Source organism: Rosa chinensis, chromosome 2 (assembly GCF_002994745.2).
Source record: "Rosa chinensis cultivar Old Blush chromosome 2, RchiOBHm-V2, whole genome shotgun sequence".
NCBI classification, from domain to species: Eukaryota; Viridiplantae; Streptophyta; class Magnoliopsida; order Rosales; family Rosaceae; genus Rosa; species Rosa chinensis.
The window spans coordinates 70,734,000-70,754,628 of NC_037089.1; the positions used below are offsets into that span (position 1 = coordinate 70,734,000).

Here is a 20,629-nt window from a genome sequence, read left to right on the forward strand (position 1 = left end):
CGGTGTAATTCAACCTCTTTCTTTGTAATCTTGCTTAGTTTCGTGAGAATTGTTTTTAGTTGACATTTATGTTTGAACAAGGTTTATATTCTGAAATTTTATGATTGAATAAAGAATTTCGATTCTTATGTTGTGATTCCAAAGTTGCTTATGTGTGATTGTTCGATTGAATTTGCTTTATAGATATCTTTTGTATTTTAATCTTATGTGGTTCGAAACACTTAGGGTTTTGATATGAATGTTGCTAGATTTAAGAACATGATTCAACTTTTTGTGTTATGAACTTAAATCAAAAGTAGTAAAGGTTTTGGACAAAAATCGAATTCAATTGAAGAGGATTGCAATTAGGTGAACTTATTCATACTAAGTTGTACACTTGAGTTGATAGCCTTTCTATGTGTTTCATGCGTTGAACATGTCATGATTGACTAGCTTTCTAGGGCTTGATTACATGTTTGATAGGATTAGTCTATGTGCTTTCACTTAGATTAATTAGCATTGAAAAGTAAAATATGGGAAATCGTTTGCTTTTGAATGTTTCACATGATCAACTCCTTTCACATGACTTGGAAGAACAATGTAGGGTTAATTCGAATTCAATGATAAACTTGGGTTTAATCTTTGTTTCTTATATTTCATTCTTGTACATGTGTTTTTATATTTTCTTTATTTTAATTTTCAATTCTATAATTCTTAAACCCCCCCCCCTTTTTTTGTCACCTGTATATATTTATTCTTTATTTTATTTTTGTAAATAATACTTTTCTTTATTTGTTACACAATTACAGGTGTACCCTCAATCTCCGGATAGAACGATCCCTACTTACTTATACTACTAACGATATTTTCAGGGTTAAATTATGCGCTTGCTTTGAACTCATCAATTGGGTAGGAAATATTACAGACAGGAGGTCAACATCAGGTTACTTTACCTTTGTGTGAGGTAATTTGGTTACATGGAAGAGTAAGAAACAGAAAGTTGTGGCACGATTTAGTGCTGAGGCTGAGTATAGAGGTATGGCTCACGGAGTGTGTGAATTGCTGTGGCTAAGAAATCTGTTACGTGATCTGGGTTTCAAACTCAAAAGTACTATGCAGTTGTATTGTGACAACAAGGCAGCCATTGACATATCACATAATCCAGTACAACATGACCGTACTAAGCATATGGAGGTTGATCGTCACTTAATAAAGAAGAAGCTAGATGCCAAAGTTATTAGCTTTCCTTTTGTTCCGACTGAAAAGCAACTTGCAGATATACTTACCAAAGGAATTTCTAGGAAGGCGTTTTATGACTCACTAAGCAAGTTGGGCATAGTTGATGTGTATGCGCCAATCAACTATGCCTAACTTGAGGGTGAGTGTTAACGTGAGTCATGGTTTAACGTTAGGAATATAATATATTGTAATTATTACGTAATTAGCACTTACCTGTTGTATTCCTGTAATCTTCTTTATATACCTCCACAGTGAGATGAATCAAATATCAGAAAATTCACTCTCAATCTTGTCTTATTTGACTAGTTTTTCCCGCATCATTCAACAGCAAAACCTCTCAAAACTTTCTCCAGCCATCGATGTCATCCCTTGAAAGATTATGTTCGGGCTGTTTAATCTATTAAGGTGAGTATGTCTTTGACTTGCTACGATTGTAACATTAGATTTATGGTTATAATTTTGATAGTTTTATACATGTGGGAAAGCTCGATTCACGATATGGATTAATTGTATAATTCAACCCCCGGTCCAACCTTTTTTTTTTTTTTTTGGATATCCCCTCCGACCCATTTTGGCCTTCTGGGAATCTGTATTTATTGGCCACTAAAGGGTTCATCTTTACTAGAAATGTTGCCCGCGCTTTGCTGCGGGATTGATTTGATCACTGATTGTTTTTGTCGAAATTTACAATTTAAGTAAGGTGATCTTATAACATTACATGGCAGAATATTTATATTGTTTTTGTCAGATACATGAATTTTTTGGCTGCATGATTAAAACACGTTACACGAATTTCTCCACCAAAATCATTAACTTGAAATCAAACCTAATGAGAAGATAACGTTGATCCAGATTATTGTTGGGGTCCTGCAAGGTGAAATAGTTGATCATTAAATTCTAGAAGTGATATTTGACAAATTTTGTTGAATGTATAATTAAGAGAAAAATATGTATAGCATATATCATACTCACACTGATAGTCGATGAAAAGCCGCTTGCATTTCCTGTTTCTGTGTCTGGAGCAGAGCGTGTTGTCTACTTCGGCTGTATTCAAGTTGTAGTTATCTGAAACTGTGTCAAATGCTGCTGTATGAGACTACAAAATACTGCGATGATTTCTATGAGACATTTGGCTATTGTTCAGTGATGAAGGTAAAATGGGAAGAGAAGATGATTGATGATTACCTTTTATGGATAGATTGAGCACTGGAAAGGGCTCTGATCCTCGAGATTGAATAGAATCTTAATTCCTTAGTGTAGAATTGCCTTTTCAGTTGGTGATCCAAAAACGTCTACGTTAGTACCATTCTGAAAAGAGTACCAACAAAAAATTACTACCACATCAACCTTTGATTTGCCATTTAACTATCTGCTCAACAGTTTTTAAGGATTAACCTGTAACTCAGCTGTAGACACTGTGATTTGTCTGGGCAATGCTTTCAATAATTAAGGACCATAGCACCGGAGGGAATCGTGACTTATTGTCTGAAGGATAGATTTTCTTCCCACTAACAGCATAAATAATTATTCACAGATTAGCACCACACAAAAAATTATCTACAGGCATGTAAGCACACTTGTTTTATTTGCAATATCTGGAATACTATTAGTACTTTTGATTCAAATAGATCACTATTAGCACTTCTATTCAGAGCTTAATTGATCAGAGATGCACAGATTGATTTTTATCAATCAAAAAACAAAGAGAAGTTAAACGATCTACCTCCTGGTTCAAAGTTTTGTTCCAGTCCAGGAGAGCATAACAGTAATTCACTTAGTTCAAAGTTTAGTTGCATTAGGCTCCGTAAGTATTCTTAATTCCCAATCAACTGATATCTACTTTGTATTTAAGATTCTACTGAGGCTATGAAAGTATAAACATGAGATATATAAACATAAAATCAAATACATGTACCAAGACCTTATGTGCCATCATTGTGGTCATAGAATAGGCAAGACTGTCATAAAGGACAGAGAAATGAGAAGTATATAAAGATGAGTACACGATGAAATCATGTGGTTTCTGATATGTATTTTGTATTAACTAAAAACTGATACATTACAGAAATTAAAACCTGAGTCTTGGTTTATGCCTTTACAGAAATATTGTCAAGTAGATACTACTGCAATAAGAAAGAGTGATTATTTGGTTGTATATATCGAATTATACCTTTCTATTCTCTGTCTCTTCTTATGATAACTTGGAACCTGTTATACCTTTGTATTCTCTGCCTCTTTTTATGATAACTTAGAACCTGTTGCAGAATTCAAACTAAGTAGGTACTTGTAACAATGAGATCAGTGAGATTTGTTCCAAATATGAAAGTGGAGTACCTTCCAGCTGCTGCATCTCTTCTTGTACCATAAGATGGAAGATGGAAGGGGTTTAAGCACAGACCACTCATTCAAGTCCTGAAACCCAGTTGATTGGTTGAGTTACTATGAGCGAGCAAAGCACATGGTAAACATAAGCAAATCTATCAAACATATCATAAGAAACCAAAATTCAATTTTACCAAATTATAGTTCAAGTCCATACTAATTATTCTCGGAATACCTCGTACAATAAAATCTATATGATGGTGCAAGAAAAATTAATATAGTGACATTCGATGTTTAGAGGGAGAGTGGGAGACCATACAATAGCATATTAACTTTTTCAGGTTTTGTTCGTCTTCAGTATAAAGCTTCCCGCACCCAATTTTAAGATAGAGACTTTTGAATTTGTCAGTAAACACCTTTTGTTACTTAAGATAATCTATTAAATAACTTTTTAAATAACTTGTGCCACCCTAAAGGCCCAAAGTGCTAGATCTTTTTGATAACTATTTGTTTATGAACTTAACATATATCACAAAGGCATATTTTATAGTTTTTGAAATTGGATAAACAGATGCTTAGCAGTGTGTTGACGTTAAACATCTTTTCCTGGTGGAACAATGATCAAAGAAACCATACACATTGAAATCTGTTCTCATTTTTGCTTACTTCTCTCTTTCTTTCTATTTCACTATAAGGGAGCCAATATGGTAACATGAATGACACTTAGACAGTTACAACATGCACATAGAAAGATACAGGTAAAGAAGAATACTTGTGGACAGAGCACTACTAATTCAAGGGAAAGTTGAACTAATAATAACAATGAAAAAAAAAACAACTAAATTGGCGATGTCTTTATCTATAGATGGTAGAATTGTTAGTAATCTTACCATGGAATAGGTATTTTTACATCATGCTTTTCACATGCTAATTCATCAGTGTGTTCCTTCGGTTTCAGCTGTTTATAACAGGTTTGAGCAAGCATTGTACCACCACCCATTATGCACTGAAAATCTTCAAATAGAAGCAGTGCAATAAACACTGCCTTTCTGTGATGCAATTTATAGATTAATAGTTAGACATTTTTGCATGAAATATGAATGATTGATCAAATGAAAATAAAGATAAATGTTCTTTTGTTGATATTACATGTGCATCAGGATTCAGAGCATTCAGTTCATAAACTAATTTCATCGCTTGTTGCTTGAGTTCATCTGGGGTTAGCCGTCTAGGCGGTGGAGGAAGGAGTTTCACCTTATCTCCTGGCTTGGAAAACCTGACAGTTTTTCAAGCTGTAAGTATTACTGTTTTTGGAGTTGAAAATAATAATTAGAAGAGGTAAAGAAGAAATGTATGGATGACGTAGTTAGAACATAGAGATTTGGTTTTGGTGAGGTAACTTACTCGGCTGTGTATTCCTTTGCTTCTGGAATAAGTGGGTTCAAGAAAGTGCAGGTGTGGTTTGCTGCATCTCATTTTCGGTGCCACAACTGCATTTAAAACTACTGGTCAGCCAAGAACTCCAAACTGTTATGATACCACCGAAAGTCTTTTCTCCCTGGATCAAACCAAGGTATGTAAAATTATGACACAAAAAAGTAGATCAAACCACAGTATATAAAAGTGAAGTATCTGCAGAAAGTCTATTGTCTGTGGATCAAAGGATGACCTAAAAACTGGAAATTTGCTTACATTATATAAAAGTAACTCACGGAAGAAACCATTAAATCACTGAAATTTGCTCACGTACAGTATGTAAAAGTAACTCACAATCTATTGTCAGTATATGTCTATATGATTAATTGCAGCAATATCTGTCTTTGGTTGTCCTACAATAATTCCCGCAGCAGAGCGCATGCTACATTAAGATTGTTGCTACATTAGAAGTAACTCACAATTTGCGATTTCAATTTAATATTTCAAATAACACACACATTTTATTCTAAGTATTTCTACCAATTTAGGCAGCTTTATCAGTCACTGTGAGTAGAACCCCATGTTCGAACTGGTAGAACCCCATGTTCGAACCGGCATCTACTGGAGTGCCAATTGTTTGTTAACGAATCTATGCAAAGCAGAGATTCAATAGGGTTTAACAAAAAAAGAAAAATCAGAAAAAAAAAAAACACAAAATTATGATTCAGCACAAATCCACCCACAGAATGAAAAGAAAAATTTTAGCACAAAAAATTCAGTAATCAATAATTCTCGAAATTGATACCTGAATTTGAGATAGCCAAAGGGCTTGATAGAGCACTATCCGAAAGAGCTGCACAATAAAAGAGAACTACTTAAAAAATATGTTTCATACATATATACATCAATAGGTATACAGTCAACTCTAGAAAAAAAGAAGGTAAAAAGTCAATATTTTGCATCTTCCTGTATACATCAATAGTCAACTCTATATCACCCACTTTATCAGTTTTCCATACCTATAATAATAAAAGAGATAACCTGCTGATTTCATAAATATAGACAGATAAATAAAGAAATAAAGACAAAAACATCAGAAAATCTGTATTAATGCTAATAGCAAATATTAATCAATAAAAGAGAATAAAAATCACATACCTAAAGAAGTGTACAACGTTGAAATAATACTGAACAATGAGCAAAGGAACAGCGGCAACAGAACCACGCGAACACTTTTTTGCATAGAATCTAGAAAACATAAACAAAACAACAATTATTAGAAGCAACACAAACCCGATGCTAACAACAGTCAGAAATTATAGTATCATTCACATACTTTAAGAGGAACTTCAGCTCTGAAAGGCTTACTCGCTCTTTGAATGATGAAACAAAAGATAAAAAAAAAACACCACAAAATGTTACAAAGAAAATTGATTCAAACACGTCTTCAAACCAAACTAAAACAAATACATAAATAACTTAAATTTGACTGCACAAAGTACCAAACACAGATAAAGGATTAACCCACAATAGCTGCAGTCAAACCGAACCTTGATGCACAAAGCTGCAATTCCAACCATTTATATCCACAATCTAAACCATCCCTTTACTGCAAATACTTTGCAATTTCTATGATAAAAACCAAGAAACAATACATGTCATAACATTTGAAAACAAAATTTACATAAATGACAAAATAATGCTGGAGTATCATTAAAATGATATATAATATCTGACATATATTACTTAAAAACCCGATTCAATTTCAAACCAAAAAAAAAATTAAATTGCTTTTGGGTGAAATAATGAATACGAAAGTAATCAAGATTGTCTAAATTTTTGGGTGTATGGTAAGAATCTGTTTCCAGCAGTTATTACAAAAAATAGCAGAACCTTGGTGATCTTTAGGTTAAATTTCTGCCTGAAATTGAAGAAATGCCTAATGCATATTTGTTTTCATTTCCATGATATGTTTATGAGCCATCATTTAAAAATGCATCAAATCAGGTAAACCACGATGTAACAATCAACAAAAACCTTGGCATTCATAAACAATAAACAATAAAACTAAAACCCTCACTCTCCTAACCCTTACTCTCCTGACCATAGAACTTATCACAGATTTTCTTTTGTAAAAAGCCTTGAATGGAGGGCTTATCTCTTTTCACAGTGGGCCGGGGTTCACAAAGTAAAGAAGACATCGGCACATTTGAAGACAAAATTAGATAAATCACAAATAAATTCTGCAGAATTTGATCAAAAATTAATAGCAACCAATACAACCAAAACTCACAAAAACGTTCAACTGCTAAACAATAAAACTACAGCCAGAAAGCCTCTCAATCAATTACCCAGATTCCAGATTTCATATCGAAAGACAAACAAAACCTCCCAAAACATAAAAACCCATATTAATGCAAAACCACCAACAACGAAAACACCCAATCAACAAAAACGACAATTAACAAAAACCATAGCAAAAGAAAAGTTCCAAACCTGCAATACTCACTATCCCGAAACCCACCAACTCAACAGACTGAAGATTATCGAAACCAAACACTCTTACTTCTCTTTCTATCAAAACACCACAATCCCTTCTATCGCATAAAACAAAAAGATCAGTCTAAGCAGAAACTGAAAAAAAAATTCCAAACATCTTAAAAGAAGCCAGAAAACGAACTCATCAAAAGAAAATCTACAAACCTTCGATCGTTCGATAAGCTACTTCTTTCTCTCTCTATCTCTTTGTACAAAGCGAAAAAAAACCCACCCGATCTCTCTATCTCTCTCTAGATCGTTCTTCTTTATCTGGAGATTTAGATCAGTAGAAGTCTGGAAATCGTGGAACTTCTCGAAGGGTCAGTGGAGGCTGAAAAAAAACGAAGGCAATGGCAGCGTGAAACGTGAAGCAAAGGACATTTTCCCATACCCAAAGACGCATATACCCAGCCGAAATCGTGTCGGACACCACTACGAACCTGAAATTACAATAGCAAAGCAATGGCAAAAACGTCAACTCTTGTCCAAAGACGCATATGCCCGGAGGACATCATCTCAGACACCAATTACTCCTGAAATTTAACAGAAAAGCAGGGACGAAAAAGTCTTCTCCACCCCTTGATGAACAGTAGTAACAGTGAACTCATCTTTCAACAGGCCCGCTCACCTGCGGGACTACTTTTCAGGGACAAAAAAGGACAGATGGTCTATGACCATTAGATTTAAATGAACCAGATCCGAGGGGTGAAAGAAACTGTACAAACCTTTATGGACTCCACCCAATCCGTTACCCATCGTCATTCGCTGCTCTCTCTCTCTCTCCCCCTCTCTCCTCTCTCTCTCTCTCTATTCTATCTGGCTCATTCAATCACTGGGGTTGGTCTCGTTTGAGACTCATGAATAATTAAACATTTATTAATAGTAAAATTCATTGGAATTTGGGTTTGAATCAAGGGTGCGAACTATTACAAATTCAAGATTGATTTCTATTATTTTTTGTATTCTGGAATGAACCAAAATCCAGGATTCATTCTTTTCTAATTTACCAATATCCAAGATTATTGCTTTGTTGTTTTAATTGTGGTTTGAACAGTAAAGATCCAAGTTTCTCAATTCTCTAGTTTGATTCTTTAAATGATATTGAAATTTAATCATAACTTTGCTGAATGGGTTTTCAATGGAGCAAGAGACTAAGAAATAGAGAACTGGGTTGAAATGATGAACATGGGTTTAATTCAGGTATTTGATTTTTTTTTATTATGTAAATGATTGAGAGCCATTGGATCTAAAGTGACAAAATTATAAGGTTGATATGTTTAATTATTCATGAGTCTCAAACGAGACCAACCCCAGTGATCGAATGAGCCGGATAGAATAGAGAGAGAGAGAGAGAGGAGAGAGGGGGAGAGAGAGAGAGAGCAGCGAATGACGATGGGTAACGGATTGGGTGGAGTCCATGAAGGTTTGTACAGTTTCTTTCACCCCTCGGATCTGGTTCATTTAAATCTAATGACCATAGACCATCTATCCCTTTTTGTCCCTGAAAAGTAGTCCCGCTCACCTGCGGGCCTGTAGAATATTGTACCTGACGACAGGCCACCATAGCTGAGAGAGCAAATGCCTTCAGGCGACAGTGTTGCTGTCTGAAACTGCTGTTAGGCTGGTGTATTTGTATGTGAGCAACATATAAGTAGTGGCTACTGTCAATCTGTAGTTTAAATAAAACAAAATTGGTTCAGAAAAAAAAAATTGCAAAATAGTGTAGATGACAACCATTTCATTTAACTGAAGTAGGACTTGGCTACATTGGTAACAAAACCTCAATTTGGAGCCACTGCTTACCAAGAAAGGTAATCCTTCGAATTCTTGCTCTGCACACTTTTGAATCTGTGTATTGTTTGCGTTCTCTATCAGTAAAGTAATTCACTTCCTGCCTCTTCAATTTCTGCATTTGGCATAAACTATGCTCCTCTTTTTCAGCTGAAATCTGTTTTATCTATGAAATTTGATGAATTTTTTGGTTGATCTATTATTCTGGAATCTAATCTCACTTTCCTCGAATGTTCTTCGTCTTCTCAGTTTCTGGGTTTACTTCCTATACAATAATATCTCAGTTTAAGGCAAGATCTGAAAAGACCCAAGATTTTACGAGAAAAAGATGAGTGAGTGTGAAAATGGAGTACAGGAAGCTCAAAGATTAGGTATTTTCTTTTTCTTCATAGCATCAATGAATTTTTTCAATAAACCTAAAATTATGGAGCTTTTGATTCCAATCTGATCAAACTGTAGGATGAAAATGGAAATTCAGTTGCCGACGACATAAAAAATTTAGGGGGAAAGCCGCTTTCTATTGGTAACTATGATTTATTCTCTTATTTTGTTACTTAGAAATCTCAATCATAATGAGTTTAATGTTCATGCGTAATTTTGGTGTTCATCTGAACAATGTAGCGCCAACTATGGGAGAGTGACCAATAGACCGAAAATGGAAGCACAAGTATGATTGAAGTAGAGGAGCTTCAGCCATATTCACATGGATATACAGAGCTAAACTTTTTTTGAAGGATGAGGGAACAATGATGACCCACATTGATACCATATTCAAGTATGCTTCCTCTCTCATATCTGCACACTAAAGTTTACATCTTTGATGATAGGCATGCTCATTATGAAAGCACCCACAAGTAAATGATTTGTCTGACAAAAAAAAATGATATGGTTATCTCAATTGTCTGTTATTTGATAATTTTTGTTAGGATTAAGATCCTGTTTATTAAGTTTAATTGTCTTCCTGCAAACCAAGTATTGTTCTCCTTTTGGAAATGGACCCCTCTTTCATTTGTCACAATCTTGACCATTCTATAAACTAACCGAAATACTCACAATGTCAAGATGGATTCTTCACTAATGTGCTTCAATATTGCTGTGTTGCATTATATGAAATCTTCTCTAATGTGCTTATTTCTTTGATTTTAATGTTTGTATTTCACCCAAAACCAGCACAAACCAGCAAGCTTAAACAATATTTAGTCAGCAACTTATTTTACTCCTGCAAATGGGATCTGACAAATGGAACCCATTGTCCTTACCAAATTCGCGGCAATATCAAAATACCGGCAAGCTTAAACAATATTGATTTTAGTCAGCAACTTATCTAAACTCAAAAAAGTTTAAGTTGACAAAGATCTATACAATGTTGCTGTGTTGCAGTAAGCCGAAATACAGTGTCAAATGTGATGCATTCTTCTTTCATTTCTCGAAATACTCACAATGTCAAATGTGATCGATTCTTCTCTCTCTTTTTTTTCCTTTTTTTTTTTTTTTTTTTTGAAATGGGATCAATTCTTCTCTAATGTGCTTCAATATTGCTGTGTTGCACAGTGGTCTTATTGACATCATTTTTTTTCTTCACAGATTGGGGTTAAACATGAAGTCTGTTTATCTTTTAATGTAACATTAAATCTTTATTTATTGGGTTTAACCTAGCTGTGAAACAAACATTTGGCTTTTTTCCTACTGCTGAAGTAATTTTTTGTACTGAAAATTTGTGTATTAAGTTTTTTGTATCTTCCTTTTTTCCTGAATTTCAATACCTATCTTTTGCCGAGCATGAGTTGTAATATACAGGACCTCTGATTAATTAAGATGGCAGAAAAGAATGCAGCGGAGGATTTTAATCGAGGAAGCTGAGAATAAAGCAGAAGGACGACATGTGGACATCAGTGAACAACCAAAGAAATAAGCTTTTCCAGAGATGGACGTCCAAGTAAGCCAGATTATACCACAGCTTATCGAAAATGCTTAGAAAATTTATTACTATTTTGCTTTTCTAGATTCTTCTGTTATATCAAATGTAAAAACCTTGGAATATAACTCCACCATAGGGATAGAATTTGTACAGATGTAATGATTCCTTGCTCATTAGATTGAAATTATGTGCGATATTATTTGTGTTTTCTAGGACTTACTCAGAGAACCCTGGAACGCTGGAATTGCTCCAGGGTTTTTCAATCCCAAACCTAAATTCAATAAATTTGAGCATACATTTGAATTGTGAAATGTGAAGCATGTAAAGAGTTCACTGTAATTAATGGTTTGACATAATATGTATCGTTTAACATTAATGCTAATATGTTTATATGTTTTCTGTAGGTATGCTATTGATTTATTTTGATTGAGGTGAGAGGGAATCTAGAAGACAATTATCTCAGTTCTTGATAGTGCTCATGGCCTCTGTAAGTGTGGCTCCTTCATCTGGATTAGGAGACGGCAGTGGAAATACGGTTGCCCAGTGAGATGAATAACATGAAAATTAGGGATGACAAGGTAAACAATACCCACTTATTATTGGCTCAATCTTTGATCCTGCTGTGGACTTTTCAAAAGGAGTAATCTTCTTTTTCTTATCAGTTATGACTTATGGAGTTGGTCTCTGGTCTTGGTGGCTGAATTTTTTTTTTTTTTTTACAATGTAGGCATTGAGGTAATTGTTGTGTTGACCTGCTGTTCAAATTCTTTGTTACAACTTCAGCAATTAAGCTATTTTTTCATTCTAGGAGTTGACCTGGCTTATATGCTCATTGGTATTGAAAAGAGACACCTACCTGAAGCATAGCCGGAAGCAAAATTGAGCTGTCAAAATCTTAATGAAAGATTATGTAGTGAAACCTTGAATGGCAGGAGACACGATGATTTAGGTAAGACTAATTCTCATGAAACTTGCAGTTTATAATGCAGAAGCAGGGGAGGATTCTGATATTATACTTTCTATTTTGATTCTGTTAATAAAACGTGTGGGATGGCATTTGATTGGTGTATTGATCACAGCTGTGTTCAGAATGTTGATGAGGAAATACTATAGTCATGGGAGATTCTTCTGCAGCATTCATACACACGTAACTGTTGATGGCAAGCTTCTATCCCAAAATTCTATTTTTGCAGTAAATATACAAATCTACTTAAATACCAGCTTGTGTAATATGTAAAGTTATGACATTCACCAATAAACGTTTCTTAGTTTATGGTTCTGATTGTTTTACATATAAAAAATTGAGGAAGAAAAAAAATGTGCAAACCCGCAGCATCGCGCAGGGCGTATATCTAGTGTAGAACTAAAATTCAGTGAATGAGAACGATTTAATTTGCTGATAATTTTGTTAAATGTGTATGAGACAGACTAATCATCTGCATCATAGGTCATATTCAATTCATCAGCGTACTTTGACGGGAGACCAAAATAAACATCAAATATGGTGCTTTAAGTGCATAGGTCAGATTCAATTCATCTTCATCAAAGGTCGACGTCATATTCAATTCATCAACCTACTTTGACGGACCTTAAATATGGTGATTTAAATGCTTAGCTTGCATCCCTCATTCGTAAGTGGAAAAACAACTGCTCATGCGTTATGATTCAACACTGATTATCAGTAGATATATATTAGTCTAAGTTCTTCTCTATAAAATTATTATTTTTCTAAATATCTCCCACCTAATTAATAAACTATAAATAAAAGTGTAGTTACAAATAAAATAAAACTAATTAGTAATGATCAGAGTTTCAAACTCTTATGAACAAATATTTTCCATGTACAACACTCGTCATTCTCACGCATTGCCATATATAAATGTAGCAATTTTCAAATTATGCACATGGATAATTTATAGGGTTAATTACATATAAGTGCATCTTTGAATGTTTTTTTAGTCATAAGGTCACCAACAAGTTTTTTCCCTCATAAGGCCACTAGATTAAAAAATGTGTTATATTTTGGATATTAAAAACCAACATATTTACATAACTGCCACTGGAGTAAAAAGTCAACAATCATTCTCTCTCTCCTCTCCGGCAAGGTCTCCGGCGAACTCCGGCGGGTCTCCGGTCGACCTCCGGCCAACTCCGGCGGGTCTCCGGTCGACCTCCGGCCAACTCTGGCGAGTCTCCGATCGACCTCCGGCTAACTCCGGCCGACCTCCGGCGACTACAAAAGCTACTGTCACTAATACCAAAACCTACTGTCGCCAGCAATAAAAGCTACTATGGTGAGATTTCCGGCAATCTCTGGCGAGGTCACAAAAGCTACTGTCGCCAGCAACAAAAGCTACTATTACCAACAAAATCTACTGTCATTAGCAACAAAAGCTACTTCGGTGAGATTTCCCGCAATGTCACAAAAGCTACTATCACCAGCAACAAAAGCTATTGTCACAAATAAAAACTACGCTTGTGAGATTTTCAACGAGGTCAGAAAAGCTACTGTCACTAGTAACAAAAACTACTATTACCACAAAAAAATCTACTGTCACTAGGAACAAAAACTACTCGTGAGATTTCTGGCGAGGTCACAAAAGACTACTGTTACCAACAATAAAAGTTACTATGACCAACAAAAGCTACACTCCTCAAAACCAAAATCTACTATCCCCACCAACAAAAGCTACTGTTACAAATACCAAAAGCTACTGTCATCAACAATAATAACTATTGTTATCAACACCAGAAAACTACTATCACCAGTAACAAAAACTACTCTTACCATCACCAAAAGCTACTCTCATAAATGTCAAAAGCTATAACCAAGCAGAGTCCATAAATCAACCACAAAATCTAGTGACAAAAGCCAACAATGCATCAAATCAGGCACAGGGAACAAATGAGTTTCTACCTTCTCCAACAACAGTAACAATACAAAATTAAAACCACAAATCTATACCAAAGTAAAAAAAACTCAGCAAAATGAATGGCATTGAGGACAACTCGTCACCGGAAAGAAGCCGAACGAAATCGAATCAGGGACCGGTGCCGGAATCTCATTTTCAGATGCGAAGGACGGCGGCGTCAGCCACAATTCTCCCAGGTACACTCTCAATTTCGAGGACGCCACCACATGCGTCGATGACATCCTTCTCCCGTTGCAGCTATCGGCCTTCGCCTCCTGGAGTTTGACCCCGCCGGAGAAGTCGACCACGATCTGGCGTATTCTGGATGACTTTCTAAAGGAAGATGAGGACAACCGGAGCTGGAGGTCACCGACGAGGAACAAAGCAGGAGGTCACCAAAACAGAGGATTCTAGGGCTCCGAAATGAGAATCAGAAGCAAACAGAGCCGGAATTGAAGAAAAAGCGAGAAGGAGAGAGGTACTACCTGAGTCAGCTTTCGGTGAACAGAGTCTGAGTTGGCATCGTTGAGGCTTTGTAGGAGGAGCCGATCAAATCTGGTTCGCAGTAGTCTGCGAAAACTTCATCATCGCGGAGACGACGAAGCATGGCAGAGGGATATAGGGTTTGCTGAGAGAGCGAGCGAGATTGGGGAGGGCGCCGTGCCGGTGGTTGCCAGAATCGGAGGCGGAGATCACGAGGTGATCTGTGATCAAGGAAAGAGAGAGAGAGCGCCGTGCCGGTGGTCTTCGGAATCGGAGGCAGAGATCAAGACTTGATCTGTGATCGAACGTCAACGATCAGGTGTTTTGCCGGCGAGCTTGTGAGGTCTGAGGTCTGCAACGGTGAAGGGGAGAGAGAGAGAGGCAACAACGTCGTGTGGGTTTGTGAAGGGATCTGCAACTAGAGAGAGAGAGAGAGAGAGAGAGAATGTGTGGAGCAGAATGGTGGCTGTTGAGAGAGAGAGAATGTGTGGAGTAGAAGAGGCTGTTATTTCAGCTTGTTTCGATAAGGTGGAAGGGTAAATTGGTCAAACGTGGAAAAAATTGAAGCATTAGGTGGCCTTATGAAGACAAAAAATATAAGGTGGCCTTGTGACTAATTAAAGTTTTAAAAGATCACTTGTGTGTAATTTTCTATAATTTATAGGGACAATGATAAAAGAGGTCATTTTAAAGTACCTAATGATAATTCAGATATCACAAATATCCCCATGATAATTAAGGTCACCTAATAACTACCTACCACTAGAGTTAAACTTAATTACAAAAACTACCACCCACCCTCCCTCCCTCCCGTCCGTTAACTAAGCCCTTCTGAAACCTTATCTGAATATCCCTCTATCTGGTAGCGTGCCGATTTCTTGGACTTGCTTCGGAGTTCCACGCGCCATCTTCGTCAACTAAGAGCCCATCGTCATCGACGAGGTCCGCACCGGAACTTCACCCCGAGCAGCTTAATTCCGGCAAGGAGGACGCCGCTAACAACTTCGCTCGTGGCCATACACCATCGGCAAAGAGATCGTCGATCTCTGCTTGGATCAGATCCGGAAGCTCGCCGACAACTGCACTGGGCTTCAGGGATTTCTGGTCTTCAATGTCGTCGGTGGTGATACCGGGTCGGGTCTCGGGTGGCTTCTGCTGGAGGCTGGAGCGTCTTTCTGTGGACTATGGGAAAACGGCCGAGCTCGAATTCGCTGTGTATCCTTCTCCTCAGGTTTCTACGTCTGTTGTAGAGCCCTGTAACAGTGTCCTCTCCACTCATTCTCTACTTGAGCACACCGATGCGTCTGTTTTGCTCAATAATGAGGCCATCTACGACATCTGCCGCCGATCTCTGGACATTGAGCGTCCCACTTACACCAATCTCAATCGCCTCATCTCTTAGGTACTTTATCGAACACTTGTTATGCATAACTGATACTGATGTGATTTGAATATTGTGAGTTATTAAATGATGGATTTGAATCTGGTTATTGAGGTATAGTGATCTGCCAATTATGAAGCCACGATTAGTTTGTGTGGTTTAGAATTTAGTTTCAGCTGTGAATTACTGTGGTTAGTTTTGACAGAGTGGTATGCATTTTGAATGTGCAAAATGTTAACCAAGGAGGTAAAGGATCTTAACTTATCTGTGGTTGGTTGCTACTTGTTATGCAAATGAAGAGGAGGATGAATTCGGCAACGCGAAGCTGAAAGTGACATGACAACAGGCAGGGGAGGAATCAACCATGCATGTCGCGCTCAGGACTATGACCACGACGACTCTCTTACTGAGATCGACCCTGAGCTCCGCTACAGCTTCCACTGTAACTATCAGGTACTTCCTCTTTTAACTTTACCCCTCAATTTCTTTGGAATTACCAATTCAATGTATCTAGGCTTGCCTGTTTTGCTCGTTATAGAATACAAGAGTTGTAGTTGTACAGGAAAAATGAAAATTCTCTTAGAGTTGTAATCAAATTTCACATGTTTGATCCTTTGGTGGAACTTCCACCAAATTGGAAGGCTTAATTTCAGACCACAAGGCTGCTAGTGGATTATGCAGAAACAAGTGAATATCAGTGAAGATTTTACGCCAAAAATTGATTCTTTGCTTCACAAGAAGACTTCGCTATAATTGGCTAATTTTTACTACTCCAAGGGACCAGGTTAGGACCAAGAGACATTCAATGTCCACTAGTAGAATGTCTGTCTATATGGCCCTGTCTAGAATGAGATATCCTTTAGTGAACCCCATCCCATTTTACTGTGCCTTTGATATACTTGAGATATCTTTTTACTCTAGTCATGTTAGAGGCTTAGGAGAGTGCATAAATTGACAGCAATGATCTTTATGTTGCTGCAGGAATAGATAAAATTACATCTGAGGGATATGTGTTTTTATTATACACTGCTTTCATGTGTTTGTTTGTCAATTATTTTACAGAGATGGTATTGGATTGTCCGAGAACTGTATGCAATTTATAAATTTTCTGTTACAGTGGGGGTTCTACAGACGTATCTTGGTATTAGGCATCTCTCTAGACTTGGTGAATGATATTTTCTGGGAATGAGAGTAATTCTTTTACAATGGTACTAACGTATCTTCGAGTCACAAACTTTATATCTTCAAGTTACAATTGTATTCTGCTATACCATTGTACTAAGCCCCTGCCGGAGAAAAAACTTTGATAATTTAGGTGAGGAATCTGCATTTGCATTAAGAAATAAAGCATTTGAAATAGATATAATAAGTTGAACAACTTTTGTAAATTTGCTGGATTGTTTTGAGTAGAGAGAGTTGGATTATGTTTCTAAAAATTAGCAATCATCATTTTATCAGACTCTAAGTAGTAAAGTATAACCAGATCAAATTCTAAATTTCCTAGTATTCAAATTCATGTTGTTTGTATATATTAAGCCAACACTTAAATACTTGGCCATTATAAACATGCTGTTTCTCCCATCGTTTTTTTGATATATTTGAACATCCACTGTGTAGCTCCATGTAAAAAGAAGAATGACCAAGGAGGAGAGGCTGGCATTAGTGAAAGCAGGGAGGGAGGAAAGAGGGAAATACATGGCTAGAGCTGCTGTAAAACAGAAGAAGGTATATTTTACTGCAATTCTTTGAAGTTATCATGTTTTAGAGTTCTACAAGCATTGTCATGGCTTTGAACTTTGCCATTTGTGAGTTACTCTATAACCCTCTTCCTGGATCCTACTACGGCTATGCACCCATTAATAAGTGAATAACCACTAGGGCTCCCATAAGGATGTGAGCTTGATTTTCTTTCAACATGTTGATCAATTTTGCAGGAGGGAGGCTCGAGCAATAAGCAGAAGCAACAAAAGTATGCCACTTGCTGCAAAAAGGGCAAAGGCAACTAAATCACGAGTGGCAAAATGCAAAAACCAGTAGCTTTCTGTCAAAAATTTCCGAGGGAAGAAAGCATGGAAATGATCCAGAACAATTTGATTAATAAAGATTGGTTTATTTTCCAAATTGACAATCCTGAACACTCTTGTCCATAACCATTTGATTAATATATACTTTCTTCCATTATAAATATTACCCAACTACTTTCATTATTACAAGAAAATGATTAAACTCAATGAGCTACCCAAGTCATTGGCTATATATGTCATTGGTCATGTCACAGTCATTGACTATGTCATTGGTCATGTCATAGTCATGAACATGTCACTGTCAATCGTTGTCCAAGTCACTGTTAACCTCAAGTCACCGGCAAAGTCACTGCCCATGTCAATGGCAACGTCAGTGACATGATCAGTTACATGTTCAATTACTTAGTCAGTTACTTAGTTAGTGACATGTGATTAACAGTGACATGTAATGTGATATGGTCAGTTACTTAGTTAGTGACATGTGATTAATAGTGACTTGGCTATCAACTTGTGACTTGGCTAGTGACATTGTCAGTGACATGTAATGTGACATGGTCAGTTACTTAGTTAGTGACATGTGATTAACAGTGACTTCTCTATTAACTTGTGACTTGGCTATTGACAGTTACTTGGTCAGTGACATGTCAGTGACATGGTCAGTTACTTAGTTAGTGACATGTGATTAACAGTGACTTGGCTATCAATTTGTGACTTTTCTACCGACAGTTACTTGGTCAATGACATGGTCAGTTACTTAGTTAGTGACATGTGATTAACAGTGACTTGGCTATTAACTTGTGACTTGGCTACTGACAGTTACTTGGTCAGTGACATGTATTGTGACATGGTCAGTTACTTAGCTAGTGACATGTGATTAACAGTGACTTGGCTATTAACTTGTGACTTGGCTACCGATAGTTACTTGGTCAGTGACATGGTCAGTTACTTAGCTAGTGACATGTGATTAACAGTGACTTGGCTATTAACTTGTGACTTGGCTACTGACAGTTACTTGGTCAGTGACATGGTCAGTTACTTAGTTAGTGACATGTGATTAACAGTGACTTGGCTACTGACAGTTACTTGGTTAGTGACATAGTCAGTTACTTAGTTAGTGACATGTGATTAACAGTGACTTGGCTATTAACTTGTGACTCATCATATAATTAGCTATTGCAAAAGCATGAATTCCATAAAATGATCAGTAACTAAATTTTACAGATGTTAAAATGAAAGCTCATCTACTCATCAGATATCAAGTTGCTAAGAACTCCGGGAAAAAAAATGTCATTTTAACCAAAAATAGCTTAAAAGAGACCAAACGAAAAAGGCACCGAGGGCTTTTTCTTATGAGACCATAATCAAGTATGAACATGATTTCAACTCAATTCCTGACGTGCAAGTTAGAAATTAAACTGAGTCAACTAACTAACACAATTTCTTGTGTCCTCCAATATATCAAAATTGTATAACATATACATAAGTAACAATAGTTCCAAAACAACTATAAAATGCCACCAACAAGATTCCCAATAATCCACTTTAAAATGGCACCAACAAGATTCTCAATAATAAGCTTTAAACGTGTATGTTACAATTCTAAATTACAAACTGTCAACAGATTACTTCTCCAGAAACACAGACGAATAAAAAAAAAACAATATTGCATGACACTATACAAAGCTATCTCAGGGGGAAATGTGAAATATCTAATGAAGTTATCATCTTCCAAATGCTATTACATGTTTCATAGGCAGTCATCTTCTCAGCATCAAATTCAAAGTTTTGTACCACTTTCGTATATCTATCCACAACATCTGTAATTTATGGCTTAAGGAGAACAAGTTCATTGCAATACTAAAAATCCATTAGATTTACTAAGAATTATTGCACAGTAGAAAAGTGAATAAATGAATGAATGATTTATTGAATACAAATATTATATGCATGTGATAACTACTAAGTAAGATGTTGCAACAGTAGGATACAGCCAAGATTCCTTACTGATCATCCAGGTTTGGTATAATATTTGTAACAGAAGCATACATGGAAAGCTTCCTCCTGCATATAAGAGAACGCAACAGTTCATTGATGGAAATATAGACATGATTTGTCAGTCTGGCAGTCAGTACCTAAAATTTAAATTGGTTTGGGAATTCAATGCCAGAGAAATGCTTATGTCTCTCCAACTGTACCCTTGATAATATATTACTACTTTTTTTTTTTGTAAATGTTATTGTTGTTGTTTATCACCAAAGATTATGATCCTTATTACCACAAAAAAGACGCTATAGACCTATTCAGGTCCTATGTATGAAAGAATCTAGTAGACCACTATATGCCTTGGATAAATGCACACAGCCATGATAGATTACGTACTTGTTGAATTTGAATTAGCACCATCCACTCTTTTAGAAGCACTACCAGGTTCAACTAGGCTACAAGTAGATGCAGAATCACTTGACCTCTCCTGAGACATATCAGATGAAACATCTGGCGTATCTGGCAAAAAGATTCAGCTCAGATTTGCTATCAGTATAAATTGAGAACAAAAGACCAAAGTGTTCTGCTCAAATGAAATTAGTTCATTGTTAACAATCCTAACGACTTTCCTTTGGGAATAAAC

At 36.4% G+C, this 20,629-nt stretch overlaps 3 long non-coding RNA genes and 1 pseudogene across 11 annotated transcripts; 2 read left to right on the plus strand and 2 right to left on the minus strand.

Moving 5' to 3' along the window:
* Positions 1 to 1,522: 1,522 nt before the first annotated feature.
* Positions 1,523 to 12,495, plus strand: LOC112188729. Of its 7 annotated transcripts, XR_005807273.1 has the most exons (10): positions 1,523 to 1,623; positions 9,031 to 9,305; positions 9,535 to 9,656; positions 9,745 to 9,808; positions 9,907 to 10,060; positions 11,108 to 11,221; positions 11,608 to 11,781; positions 11,931 to 11,938; positions 12,012 to 12,152; positions 12,283 to 12,495. It is a non-coding gene; the product is annotated as an uncharacterized LOC112188729 (long non-coding RNA). The 7 variants fall into 7 exon arrangements; XR_005807270.1 differs by having other exon boundaries at positions 11,101 to 11,221; positions 11,931 to 12,152; XR_002931550.2 differs by having other exon boundaries at positions 11,931 to 12,152.
* On the minus strand, positions 3,410 to 7,847 carry LOC112188727. 3 transcript variants are annotated; one of them, XR_005807275.1, is made up of 9 exons: positions 7,660 to 7,847; positions 7,453 to 7,550; positions 6,115 to 6,204; positions 5,762 to 5,809; positions 4,945 to 5,030; positions 4,690 to 4,816; positions 4,431 to 4,589; positions 3,553 to 3,630; positions 3,410 to 3,426 (listed from the first exon to the last, which is right to left on the minus strand). It is a non-coding gene; the product is annotated as an uncharacterized LOC112188727 (long non-coding RNA). The 3 variants fall into 3 exon arrangements; XR_002931543.2 differs by having other exon boundaries at positions 7,453 to 7,553; XR_005807276.1 differs by lacking the exons at positions 7,453 to 7,550; positions 7,660 to 7,847 and adding an exon at positions 6,293 to 6,566.
* A 2,562-nt stretch (positions 12,496 to 15,057) lies between the features above and the next one.
* LOC112184902 lies at positions 15,058 to 16,357 on the plus strand (annotated as a pseudogene).
* A 3,186-nt stretch (positions 16,358 to 19,543) lies between these two features.
* On the minus strand, positions 19,544 to 20,330 carry LOC112190557. The gene is made up of 2 exons (XR_002932451.2): positions 19,992 to 20,330; positions 19,544 to 19,820 (listed from the first exon to the last, which is right to left on the minus strand). It is a non-coding gene; the product is annotated as an uncharacterized LOC112190557 (long non-coding RNA).
* Positions 20,331 to 20,629: the final 299 nt, after the last annotated feature.